The sequence below is a fragment of the Balearica regulorum genome, chromosome 5 (assembly GCF_011004875.1).
Source record: "Balearica regulorum gibbericeps isolate bBalReg1 chromosome 5, bBalReg1.pri, whole genome shotgun sequence".
In the NCBI taxonomy this organism is placed as follows: domain Eukaryota; kingdom Metazoa; phylum Chordata; class Aves; order Gruiformes; family Gruidae; genus Balearica; species Balearica regulorum.
Genome location: NC_046188.1, coordinates 7511178 through 7525320, shown reverse-complemented (window position 1 = coordinate 7525320; position 14143 = coordinate 7511178). Strand labels below are relative to the sequence as shown.

General features: G+C 45.9%; 1 protein-coding gene across 1 annotated transcript in view; it reads right to left on the bottom strand.

Annotated features, from left to right (window-relative positions):
- Positions 1 to 12166, bottom strand: part of SYT16 (synaptotagmin 16) — a 109387-nt gene extending 97221 nt beyond the window's left edge. The window contains exon 1 of the mRNA XM_075753348.1: positions 12055 to 12166. The gene's annotated coding sequence lies outside the window, so the exon portion shown is untranslated. The remainder of the gene's footprint in view (positions 1 to 12054) is intronic.
- Between the last annotated feature and the right edge of the window lie 1977 nt (positions 12167 to 14143).

Here is a 14143-nt window from a genome sequence, read left to right as displayed (position 1 = left end):
CTGGGTAATCAAAAAGGTGGGAGGTTGCCAGTATTTGGGCTAAAATGAGAGGATCATCAGATACCGTCAAGACTCTGTAACTGAGTGGTGGGATCACTACACTTTCCCACCCATGAAGTGTCCCTCACGATGGCTCTCCATGACATTAAGTGCACATCATATGGTTCTCAGTTGCATGAAAGCATTGGCATGTGGCTCAGCTCTTGGAGCCAAGCAGGTTGACCACCCTTGATACACAGCATCATGAACAGCATAAAGAGAAAAGCCTGCAGGCTGTCAGACCCCTCATCGTGGACTGCCTTAAAAAACATGGCACAACTTCCCAACATAAATTATGGCAATAGGAATACACCTTAATTTGTTCACAGGCTGTCTTCTGACTTCAGCATCATGAAATGCACTCTGCTTCCATTGAAAAGCCTATGATACATCATATACAACCATATAAAATCCAAGTTAAGGGGGGAACACTTATTAATTTTGGACTGAAATGCAGGTAGCAAATCAAGTAATTCAAACTGCAGCACAAAAACCAAAGCACTGCTGCAAAACGTTGTCAGCATTTCTACATCTCATCTATTACAGCTTCAGTAAAACCTTAACAATCATTTACTTTGAAGTACAGCAACAGAACTGCCTGGACTCATTTCTCAGCAGGGCTCCCCGCACAGCTCTATCGCCCACATGAGAACCGATGAATATAATTGCAGGGTCAAAGGTACAGAACTTCTAAAGTCATTTTTGCAACTGGAAAATAAAATAATTTGTAACTGTAGCCATGCTTCATAGACCATGCACGGTTTTTTTTAAGGACTGTTTAAACACAACTATCACAACTTCACCAACTAAAATCTAAGCCTTCTCAAACAACAATAGGTATTTTACCTAAATGTGGGGATCCTGAGGCAAATGATGGGGTGAGAATCTCAGCTGCTATAACAAATAACTTTCTAGTCCTTGTGGCAATGAAAAAAATGCTTTCTTTCCTTTCATCTGCTTCTCTGGAAAGAAACTCAAAGGATTTCAACCGCTGCAAAACAAGAAAGAGGACAAAAACCTCCCACACATCAAACATTTTGTGTTTGATTTTTATGGTGATTGCATGGTTCTTCAGGGTTGACTCAAAGTTTTTAAGCACAAAGCATAACCATAGCATGTTATGCAAAACGAGCTTCAAACAGCAAAGCTTCTTCAGTATTTTCAGTAAAAGTTACTGGCAGAAAATGTTGGTTTCAAAGAGTCACTAGGAAACAAAAGAGAAGAAATACCCACTCTAGAACTGGCAGTGTTTCATCCCCCTCTGATACTGTCTGATAAAAAGTTTTAGATTCATTTTGCCCAGTACAAAAGACTACCAAACCAAAAAAACAACAATCAAAACAAAACAAAAACAAAGCAAAAAAAACACCCAGCCTCAATACAGGAAAACCACTACATCTTCTCAGAAATTCCTGGAAAGTCCTGAGATAGAGATACTCTACCCACAGTTCTGATAAGTGCCAAAAACATTCCAACTCGCGCTTGTCATGAAAAGACAAGCCTTCATCAAACAGAAGTCCTGCACTAGCACCTCCCAAATCAACTCGAGCAGTGGCTTTGCTACTGTGTGGGCATTTTTTAACTTTCCCGGGATGGTTCATGATGCCAGAAAATCCCACTCTCCAATTTTAAGCCTTGCCCTGTCCTTGGGGATGGAAAGTTTCATGACTGAGTCCTTTGAAATAATTCTCAGAAACTGGGTCAAGTGAGTTGTGCCATTAATTTACTAGAACTCAAATATTAAACAACACAGCTACTTGGTTGGGAGACACATGTGAAGATACAATGGAAAACCACATTTATAACCAGACATATTTGACTCCAGCTTCCAAAGGCCTCTCTTCACCTCAGTGTCTGTCCTCTCTCCCCTACCCTTCTTCCCATGCTTTTCTCCAATTTATAACCTCAGAACTTCAGAAACCACATTATAATACTTTTCCCAAAGAGGAACTCTCTACCTGCACTTAGTTTTATAAAAAAACTAGTCCCAACCCCCCTGCCATGGGCAGGGACACCCTCCACTAGACCACGTTGCCCAAAGCCTCATCCAACCTGGTCTTAAACACTTCCAGGGATGGGGCCTCCACAACCTCTCTGGGCAACCTGTTCCAGTGCCTCACCACACTTCCAGTAAAGAATGTCTTCCTTCTATCGAATCTAAATCAACCCTCCTTCAGCTTAAACCCATTACCCCTTGTCCTGTCACTACACTCCCTGATAAACAGTCCCTCCCCATCTTTCCTGTAGGCCCCCTTCAGATACTGGTAAGCCACAATTAGATCTCCCTAGAGCCTTCTCTTCTCCAGGCTGAACAACCCCAACTCTCTCAGCCTGTCCTCATAGGAGAGGTGCTCCAGCCCTTTGATCATCTTCATGGCCCTCCTCTGGACTCTCTCCAACAGCTCCATGTCTCTCCTGTACTGGGGCCCCCAGAGCTGGACGCAGTACTCCAGGTGGGGTCTCACAAGAGCGGAGTAGAGGGGCAGAATCACCTCCCTTGACCTGCTGGTCACCCTGCTCTTGATGCAGCCCAGGACACGGTTGGCTTTCTGGGCTGCAAGCGCACACTGCCAGCTCATGTTGAGCTTCCCATCAATCAATACCCCCAAGTCCTTCTCCTCAGGGCTGCTTTCAATCCATTCCTCGCCCAGCCTATAGTCGTGCTTCGGATTGCGCCGACCCATGTGCAGGACCTTGCACTTGGCCTTGTTGAACTTCATGCGGTTCGCACGGGCCCACCTCTCCCGCCTGTCAAGGTCCCTCTGGATGGCATTCCTTCCCTCCAGCGTGTCGACCACACCACACGGCTTGGTGTTGTCGTCAAACTTGCTGAGGGTGCACTCGATCCCATTGTCCATCTCACCGACAAAGATGTTCAACAGTTAAATAGTTGGGAAAAAACTTTCCCCTCCACCCATCAGGCCAACAACATCAATATCTAACTTCCTTCTGCACTCCAAAGCACACCTCAGCTAAACATCCCATGCACAGGCACCAATTTATATCCACAGCTAAGAGAGGCTGCGTGTAGTTCACTGTTAGCTCTCCAGAGAGGGCAAACACAACACTGACCAAGCAGCCTCAGTGACAATTCACTGCAAAACCACTAAAGCACCTGGTCTAAAACCACTAAAGCAACACTAAAATCTTTGAGACACAGGTTTAAGGAAACAGGTATATTGTGTCTGTAGCTAACACACAGACACTGCAGGCAAAGAGGTATCTCAGTCATGCTTTGGATTCTTCATTAATAAAGGAAGGGTCACCCTATCTTAGCAAAACACAGGCCCTGCAAAGCTCCAGAGATCTTTGCATCAGGAATCGCAATCCCAGCTGAAATCACAAAACACAGAGGTGAAGAGCAAACACCACAAAATCCCTCTTTCAGCCAGCCATGTGTGCAGAGCACAGCAGGACACTGGCCCCTTCTCTGCTTCCCAGGTGAGCCATGCACATCTGGCCAGCACACAAATACCTGAGGCACACGTGCATCTGTCTATGAACCAGGGCTGTGTGTTAATTAGTTAATTAATAATTTCCTTTAGCAGCTTAAACAGCACAGACTATTGGAACAGCCTGAAATGAGCAAACTGGGTAAACACGGCAGAAAGGGAGTGCCCACAAGGCAGCCACGGACCTTTCTGTATCAGGCCAAGGTGCTGCCACCTCCTCCCAGGTCTGGGTTTGTTGGCAGGGCTTGTGGCCTCCACTAGCTCCTCCTGAGATTTACACTTTCCTTGTCTCGGAGCAAAATTAAATACTGAAAAAGAGAAAAATCTATTACAAATTGGTCGCTGCAGACAACAACTGCAAGATCCCAATCATTACCTTTTAAAAAAGTGGCTCAAATGCTTATCTTCTGACCAAATTCACAATACCAGCAGGAATCAGCAGTGTGCAGATGCCCTCTATCTGCAGAATACACACACAACTGATGAGCTCATGCTTAGGAAAAGAAAAAGTACCACACCAAAGAGCAATAATTCTTTTAGAAAGCTGTTTTCTTTCAATCACAGTGAGATACCACAACGGGCTGAGTAGATCTGTGTGAAACTACTGAGTTTTGGTTCAGTCACCAAATATTTTTGTTTCAACTGCACAAGCACTTGGTTCTCAGGACGACATGATGGGAGACATCTGGGGGATTTTTTTTATTTCTATATGTTATCTGAATATGCTCTCTAGACACTTCTGAGATGTAAACCACGTTCTGATTTTCCACATTTTTCATAAGAAGTGCTTAAGTGTTTCAAAACTCTTTTTTTTAACCAAAATAAGTAGGTTTTGTATCTGCAAAACTGTATTTTATAAAATAACACCCATCTGAAAACATGACTGCCAGGTGTAGGAATAAGCACTACCTGTGAGTTCCCAGATGCTTTCAAACCCTATCAAAGCCAATAAAGGCTAATTAAGGCTGACCCCACCCCCCCCACACTCCTTGGAGGCACCCCGTATCTTGTACATTTGAGTCACAAAAGCTCAATAATAGTAATAATAAAGGCAATAATAACACCTAGCTTATATATAACACATTTCATTACTGAGCACTACAGAAACAGAAATGGGAAACAGGTGCAGGGAGGGGAAGCAAAATGCCACGGTCTCTGAAGAACTCAGCAGCAGAGCAAGGACTGATGCCCAACACAAGTCCCAGTTGTGCCTCCTGCACGGGCCCAAGAGACACATGAAAGGTACTTGTGAAACGGAGGGGTCAGAATGGTGAGAGGTACCCTATGAAAGAAAAGAAACCAGCCCCGTTCCATCTTTGCGCTTCCCTGGTGCTATTCGGACCCCCTGCGCTCCTCTCACTAGGAGCTTTCAACAGGGAGGATCGTACAATTCATTCCAAGCCAGAAATCAGAACTGTGTCAATGAAAAGATGCCATCCAGCTGTTCTACACATGCACGCGATGGAGCTGTGATCCCACAAGCTGAGGAAGGAGTAAGTGTGAGTTTGTGTTTGTATATGGAGAGTGGGCTCCATGACACCTTTCTAATACCCTTTCCTCAGCCAACACTCTGTCTATGTCCTCCTCAACCCATCAGTTGCTTCTGATGCAATCACACACTTTATTCTTGAAATCATATCCTCTCTTGGCTTATGCAGCCCTCCTTTCACACCTTCAACTGGTCCTTTGCTTGATCTTCCCATCCTCCTCTATACCCTCCCCATCTCCCTGAGCTTCCCAGGAAACCTATTCTTTCTTTTTCTTCTTTCCACCTTACTTCCAGCCTCAGCCTCTATTTTTTGTTCATGACCCACAGCTCTGCCTCTGCTCCAGGCTTACCTTTCCATCCACACTAGATCTTGGCATGTCTTTCCAGAGCTCTTGCTGTACATCTTGCAAATCAGATGAAACTTCAACATGGCTAAAAGCACAGGTCCTAATTTTGTTTGGCCTAAATGAGGACATTTTCTTATCTCAGAACTTGCTCTGGGGTTTCACAGAGAGGAAGCATCCTAGTTTTTGTACAATGTCTGTGTGGTTATGCACTTTGCAATCTACCCATACTCTTTCAACTTCTTTCCTAGTTTTTTCCATTTTGATTCCTGTGAGCTGCTCTTTTCAGGACTTCGCAAATGGCATCTTGTCTTCCCCTACCCACTGAGAAGGCTGCCACAAAGGTCAGTCTTCATTGCTTTAACCAAGTCCTGCAGCTGGTCACACTGCTGATAGATAGCATTGCTGTTGGCAATTTTAACCGACTGTTTACCCACTCATTTAACCCTCCAACATGAATCCAGTCTATCCTACACATGAAAAGGAAGATATCCAAGAAGTCCATTCCAGATAGCACAGCTAACATGTATCCATGACTGATTAAATGTCTAATTGAATTTGTTTACAGCCACTGTAATAGGTTGAGTATATACATATCAGATAAATGGTTGATAACTGTATCCTCCTCTGAGTGGGAATTCATCTCCCAAAACTACATGAAGAACAGTCAGTGCAAAGTCTGAGTGCCTAAATAGCAACTAACCACACCAGTTTGTAGAGTTAGTGTCTTCCCAGCCCTGAGACAGATTAGACTCAAGCCCTTGCTGAATAATTGATCAAACTTTCTCAATGCACAATCAGAGCAATCAGCAATAGATCATACAAATGGAAAGTGAACACAAGGTCTCCTTAATGACTACTTAACCCCACCGATACTGACGTCAACTTATCTAAGGCACCTAAGAGGCTGCTTTTCAAAATAAAGCTGCCTGATGTTTTCAGATAACCTCCCCTGATAATTATGACTACTCCTATTTACATAAGAGTCATCTCTACCGCTGAGCAGCACCATGGAAGGACTTAACCAGGCCAGATGGTACACACTTGTTTCCCACGTGCACGGGAACCAAAAGAACACTTCAAGAAAGTAACACGCAATAGACGTTACAGACTACTGCAGATGGGTCCCTCGGGAAGTGCTGGCATCATTACTTAGAGCAAAGGCAAGCCGCAGCGCTTCATTTTACAAACCCTGACACAACTCACAGCGCTCTCGCTGCTGCAGCACTTCCAGCACGGGGCCCCAGTGCGTCCACAGATGCACCACCTCACTTACAAGGCTTCCTCCTTAATTGCCCGTCTGCACTGAACGGGACCCATTTCACGGTGACCTAAGCATACTAAATCAGTGCTACAGCCATTATCAGCAAGGCTCCGGGGCCAGATTTGATTTAAGGTGTCCTACATGCTTGAAAATATTTGGTTTGGTACCTCACTTGTGTCTTCAAACCTCTCAAAATATTTTTTAAAAGCTTGGCTCTAGGGTCCACAAGCACAGTGGCCCTTTAGTTTTTATCTTGTCAAAGAAGGAGCGCTGCCTACACCCCTCAACTGCATCCCAGTTCTTCAGCTGAAGCACTCCCCATCCTCTCCTCGTAGACACATAAAGTTGCCTATCTTTGCAAATAATAATGCCCAAAACAAACTCTCCTCAGAGGCAGCATCCCTGGAGAACACCCCCCACTTGAATCAAACCAGGAAGGAAGTAGATTTAAAATGTTCTCCAAATTATTTTTTTAAGCTATTTTGAAGTCTATGTTATTTGAATGTTTTCTCATGGGGACAGGTGCATAAGTACAAATACAAGCTCTTTATAAAAGTAACTGTGTTTCACGTATTTAGAAAAGAAGATACAACTGCAATCAATATTTTCCACAAAGGAGGTATTTCTCAAGATTTGCTTTCAACACAGCCAGATGTTATGCAGGTCAATCATCAGCAAGAATTTAAGCAACACTACATCAAAATTAAATGAGAGGTAACACACACAAAAAAAATAACAATAAAAAAGAATCTAACAGCTCTGATTATTTTCCAATAGCAAGTTTTTCATATGCACCAGTGTGGCAGTACTCAAGAAACCCTTCCACAGTTATACCCAAATTTGCAGTCAGGTGTCAAGCATACAGGTGCAGGAGGTAACTTCCCAGGGCAACTGGCTCACAAGTGCAGCTGAGCCATGGCCTGAGGCGAGAAACCCCGACCACCATGGCTTATTGTCAGAACAACTCTTCCAGGTTCCTTCCTTCCTCCCTGAGCAACCCAGGACCACACGTTACAGGAGACAGAGCTCACTCTGCTACGATGTCCTGAGAAAACACAGTACTGAGGGATCACCCTTGCCTCAAAATGGAGTTTCACCTGCACCTGAGAAACACTGGAGCTGCAATAGGTACCTATCTTTCCAGAATGCACGTCAGGCATGCTAACTCCTACCACCACCATAAAAACTCAAGACCCACATCTTCATGCCATCCAGAAAGACACAGGCATTTAATCGACAACATTCTGGATTGTTGTTGACAGTTTATTCACTTATTTTTTTTAAAGAAGCATCTACCAGTCTTGCCTGTATTTTCATATTAACAAGGATCTTAAGAGCCAAGAGAATGAGAGTATCCTCCTCTGGATTGCTACCAGACCCACATCCCTTTCCTAGCATTTTCTTTAGGGAAATAATTCACTCAGGATTCAGTTTCTGTGCCTGGGATCTTATTACTGTACTAATCAGTATTAGTGCACATTACATCACCGTGATACCCATGTACACGAAGTGATGCAAATACATAGGTATAGATTATTTAATTAAGAGCTTGTTCATACAACCAACAGACCTTTAGCAGAGTAAAGTTGCCTTTGGGTGGAATATGTCCAGCACACTCATCCATGTAACAAACAGGCTGCTGATGTGAAATGTGGTTAAGACCCGATGCCACAGGCCTGTGGAAGAGAATTTGAGCATCCCCGTAACACTGCCGGTTTCTCTACACATCCTAAGCCAGGAAAAACAAAACCCAGATACAATGACATGAACTTTCAAATGAAAGCAAATATATTTCCAGTATTTAAAAACTGCTCTGAACAGTCACATGTATATCTCCTCTTTTAAATATAGTCTTGGGAGGTTTTTAATTTAAAAATGTACAGAACTTACTCAGTACTGTGAGGATACCATATCTGATACCATTAGAAGTATATTCAAATGATCCACAGTATTTTCTTCTCTTTAGCACTGGCCTGAAACGTGTCCAAGCTGTACTCATTTCAAATTGGGTTGAAGCCAAAGTTACTGGAGATCAAACTTCCCTCACTTCTGATCCTTCAGCCAGCAGGAACAATGAATTATTTAACAATAAAAATCAGAGCGGACTGCTGTAGCACATATCTCTGATCACCTCAAGTCATCACCACCACCTCTTCTGGCAGCCCAGAATCGCAGAGGAAAAGAGAACTTCTGGCTATCATTCCCTTCTCTGAGAAACAGCTCTGATACAAGGACAGAAGTCAGCACTACCTGAGCTGTCAGGATGCCCCTGCTCCTCCCGAATCTCCCCGATCAACAAGAAACCCAGTTCTGCTGATGGTAGCACTGCTCCACGCAAGTAAAGGCAGGGTTGGCATCTCCTGAGGTGTCTGTTGGATACAAAGCTCAACAGATCAACTGAGTTAATATCTGAGAGGAATTCAATACAAGTACACCAAGTCCAAGGAATGCCAGCTTATTCATTTTAATATTAGGCTTCCCTCAGGTCTTTTTTACTTCAGGTTATTATTTCTCAATCAAAACATATAGTAATTTTCAAACAGATGAGGAATTAACTGTTAGATGTGCTTATAAAGATTAGATATCGCAAGCCAACAAGTAACTTAATGAACACAAAGCACACAGGTAGCCTTGAAAGCAGGACACCCCAGAGCAAGTATCAGCTCTACAAGACCATATCAGCTGAGATACAGAAGGGGTGAAAAAAAAAAAGAAATTTGCCAGATCTGGTCTGGTACACAAAACAACGGACAGCACAAGACATTCCAATGGCTCTGGACCAAGTCAGATGAGTTTAGCAGGGTTTGTTAGCTTGGGTCTCACTGTGGCACCAGTGAGAGGTGGTGGCAGCCCCAGGACATGGAAGGAACCACAAGGAACAGCAACCAACGAAGCACAAATGTTTCCAACTTTCTCAAGCAAAGCTCAACTAAAAGCAGGTTGGGAAATGATGACCCACAGCAAAGCTTCAGCAGGTGAACCGTAAGACAATGCATACGTCTCCAGGCTGCCTTCTTGCACTTGAAATCACTGTATCAACACTTCACCATTGCAGTGATCAACACACTGATCATACTTCATGGTGGATCCCATCCCTTGTATTTGTTAGACTTATGAAGAGGTAACTTAGTATCATAAGTAGCTGCTTAATGTTCTGTTTGCTGCTCTCTTAGTTCAATCTCCTGACACAGTAAGAGGAACAAAAGCATAATGCAACTAAGTTAAAATGTTAGGAAAAAAAATCTTCAAATTCCCCTTAACTAGAATGAACATCGACCTTCTGGGTGCCCAAGTCTGATCTCAGAGCTACAACCTACGAAATGAAATCTCATTCACTGCTCTTCTCACCCCTGCTACAATCCCAGGCTGGGAGAACCTATCCATGTGGCTGATCCAAGCGCCCTGTACACCCCAAAACCAATAGCATGGGGTCAGGGTGGTGGGAGCTCAGCTGTCCCCACGCCCTTATCAGTCCAAGTCCTTACCACCTCAGCCCAAAGACTGAGCCTACTACCAGAAGAAGAGGTACACTGAAGAAAAGATACCTCTTGTAAGTATTGGGAGGAGGCAGAGTTGTCCTTGTTTAAGGAACAAAGCAGTAGCTCTGCTGACTTTTGGGTCTGAATGATGTCTAATTAACTAAATATAGTAGAACTATCCATTTCATATTGTGCAGCAGAAACAGAGGTGAGAAGCCAATGCACAATATTTTTATTAATCTGTAAAGTGCTGAAAAATATAAACTAATGATAATGCAATTATGTGCTGAGCACTACTGGTGCCTTTGGATCTCTGCTTTGAGGCTCTAATGAATAAAAGGACAGATTCCGGTAGGTAAAGGTGTACCATTACTCTGCACAAACTAGGGCAGTTCCTAGCTCTCCTAAGGCCATCTTAAAGCACTAGAGGAGCGAGTCCAGAGGAGGCCATGAAGATGATCGGAGGGCTGGAGCACCTCTGCTATGAAGACAGGCTGAGAGAGTTGGGGTTGTTCAGCCTGGAGAAGAGAAGGCTCCGGGGAGACCTTAGAGCACCTTCCAGTCCTTAAAGGGGCTACAGGAAAGCTGGAGAGGGACTGGTGACAAGGGCATGGAGTGACGGGACAAGGGGGAATGGACTTAAGCTAAAGGAGGGGAGATTTAGATTAGATGTTAGGAAGAAATTCTTTACTGTGAGGGTGCTGAGGCACTGGAACAGGTTGTCCTGAGCAGTTGTGGATGCCCCATCCCTGGAAGTGTTCAAGGCCAGGCTGGATGGGGCTTTGGGCAACCTGGTCTAGTGGAGGGTGTCCCTGCCCATGGCAGGGGGGTTGGGACTAGATGGGCTTTAAGGTCCCTTCCAACTCAAACCATTCTGTGAGCCTATGATCCTTCCTTAGGGACAGAGACTCGAGAGAAAGCGAGGAACTGCAAACACAAATGAACATCGTCAAATGACAAAAGGAAGAGAGAAATTAGATTCTCCATTAAGCTAAATCTTTTTGAAAAGCTCAAGTTTAGGATTTTGTTCCTGAGAGCTTATAAACTGCCATGTGCCATCCTAGCATCTTTTAAAGGCTCATGTGATTATTTTCCCCCAACCTGGCAAAAGATACAGCAAAATTAACCCAGCAATCTTCAGTAAGTGTTGATGTTGGAGTTTCTATAGTAAATCAGGAGGACACCGGCGGCACTATGGCTCACAGTACCAATTCCGGTTTTAACTCATCGGTGCTGTGATCTGAAATACTGATACCTGCCCTCCACCCAGCAGCACCACTACCGCAGCCAAGTCCTAAGCCAGGGTGGTACGTGTCATCGGGCAACAACCTAATCAATCAAAAACAGAAGGTGATCATCCCTACAATCATAGAATGGTTTGCATTGGAAGGGATCTTGAAGATCATCTTTGTATTATAGTGTGGTCCAAGTCTCTGTGAGTGAAGCGGCGTGCAGATAATGACAAGTCTCCCATCATTACAAGAACACCTGTTCATTGTTAGCTTAAAAGCAGGCTTTCCTATTCCTTCATTCTCCCTAAAACTGGTGTCTGCATATGCCCACCTGCTCGTCTCTTCCCGTGAGGAGCACACGGGCAGCGCACACCGCCACACCACCGCACCCTGTGAGACCCCGGCGGCGGGAGGAGGGGGCCCGGCCCGGGCAGCGCAGCCATGCCTCCCGGGACAGGCACCCCACACACCCTCTTTTCCGCCAAGCCGGGCCCCGCGGCCCCGGCCCAGGCTGCGGAGGGTCCCCGCCGGTCCCGGGGGCAGGGCCGCCGGAGCGGGGCCCGGTTTCACCCCGCCGTGGCCCGTCCCCCGCAGCTTCCCCCTCGCACTCAGCGCCCCGCTGCCCTCAGCCCGGGCCGGCAGAGGGGAAGCCCCCCCGCCCTCAGCGCCCGCCAGGGAAGGGCGCGGCCGGCGGCAGGTGCCTGAGCCCCCTCCCCGGAGAGGCCGCCCCCGCCCCGGGCGCAGCCCGCACTCACCGTCCGTCGCCATGGCCGCGGCCCGGCCTCCCGCGCTTGCTGCCCGATGGCGGCGGCAGAGCCCTGCGGCCGCGGCGAGGCGGGGAGGGGAGGGGAGGCGGCCCGGGCCGCCGCCGCCGCCAGCGGGGAGGGGGCGCGCTGACCCGTACGGCGCCTCCCCGCCTGGGCGCGGTGTGGGGGGGAAAACCAGGCGCGGCGGCCGCGGGTGGGGGGTGTCCCCCGGGGCTGCGGGAAGGAGCAGCGCTGCCGTCTTCCCGCGGCGGTGCCGCCCCCGGGGCAGCACCGGGTGCAGGGAGCGCTGCCCGGGGCGGGCTGGGCGCGGGGGCTGCGGCCGTGGGGAAAGCGAAAGGCGGCACAGCCCGGCTGCAGCCGCATCGCCCCGCGGCCCCAGCCGCGTCAGCCGGGTTTGTGCACTCAGGAATTTCGCAGAAAAATCCGACTTGGGAGGGGACGCAGCTTCACCCCGTCTTCCAAAATTGTGTGCCATCTCTGTCCGCGAGTCCTCAGGAGTCCATTAACCCGTTAGGAGCGTGGGAAAAATACGACAGCCAACTCCACCCTCACTCAGATGGACTTTGTCAACACGCAGCCCTGTGTCAAAAACTTACCTGCAGGGACAGCAGCTTGCACTGAGCCCGTCACTAAAATTTAAATGCTACCTCACTTTTCACCACACGTACAAAACTCTCTTCTAAAGCAACAAGTTACTCCTTTTTAACCTTTAATATTAACCTTTAATAGCTGATGGCTGGCCCTTATGTCCATCTTTGTTTTCCATATCCAGGTTTACATGACTAAAGAGGGAGCAGTTTGGCATCTGTTACAGAACACTCGAGCTGTTGCAATACAGTTTCGCTTTGCTTATGTCTCCATTGTAGCCAAACTACAGCATAGCATGGAGAAGACTGACCCAAAACCTGGAGTGCTCTGCATAAACCAGAGTTTTAGCACATTTCTCAACCCCATGGTAGCTCATGAAGTTCTTGCAGTCCCATTTCCAAGTGTTGGGGTGCATACAGATGGAGGAGGGAAGTATTCTGTTACCAGGCTTAATCTGATTTGAGGACAAAGATGAAAATGGGGTGAGGAAGTCAGGTCCACACAGCAAGCTTTGCAAAATGTGAAGGGGCAACTCCAGAAGTAGAATGAACTTCAAAATTAAACATTTCAGAAAAGAAGGGATAAAGTATCTGTGTCAGTTGAAGAACTTGTTATGCATGTGTTATGAGAGAATATAAAGTATGTGCATAGGGTCCTGTTAAGTATACATATATATGTAACCATAACACTAGAATAAACCTCAAGGTATCCTCTAGTCCACTCCTGTCTCCAAAGCAGGATTAGGTCTACCTCAGACAACCGTGACTAATGTTTTTCCACCATTGTTTTGAACTCCTGCAGTAAAAGTGATTGTGCTGTTAGTTATAAGGCCAAACTGTTTACTTAACTGCAAAAATCTCTTATTAAGTAAATTCATGTCACTGCAAATTGTATAGCTCTACCTCAGTGAACATGGAGAACAATTAATCACCATTTGCATAAACACTTAATACAGAGCTGTAAAGACTGTTACTGGGAAGACTGTTATATTCACTCTTAAACCCTTTCTTTTCCAGACTAAACTCTCTTGCAATCTGGGGTTGGTTTTTGGGGGGTTTTTTGCCTTTTTTTAGGATCATTTAATTATTCTACATCCTCCCCAAACCATACACAACACGGATCACCACTGCCACCCATGGCATTTGGACTTTTTCACATCACCCCTGCACTGCAGATCCACCTTCGGTTCGAGGGCTGCAAAAACCTCCAGATAGAGAACAGCTGCTTACACCAGCATTCGCAAGCGGGTATTTGCATTTAGTCTGTCCTTCTAAGTGCAGCCCATTGTACCTCTACTTAATTAGACCTTGTATATCTCTCCCATTATAAGAATAAAAATTATATTGGAAAATGTCTTCCACTTCAACAGTTTGTAAACTGATGTAATCTATAAGCATTTTAAGTTTATTCTGCTTTCCATCACCCACATTATACTTGAAAACCTTGCATAGCACTAGCTTAAACCTCCACTTAAAGGATCCTTTAGCTT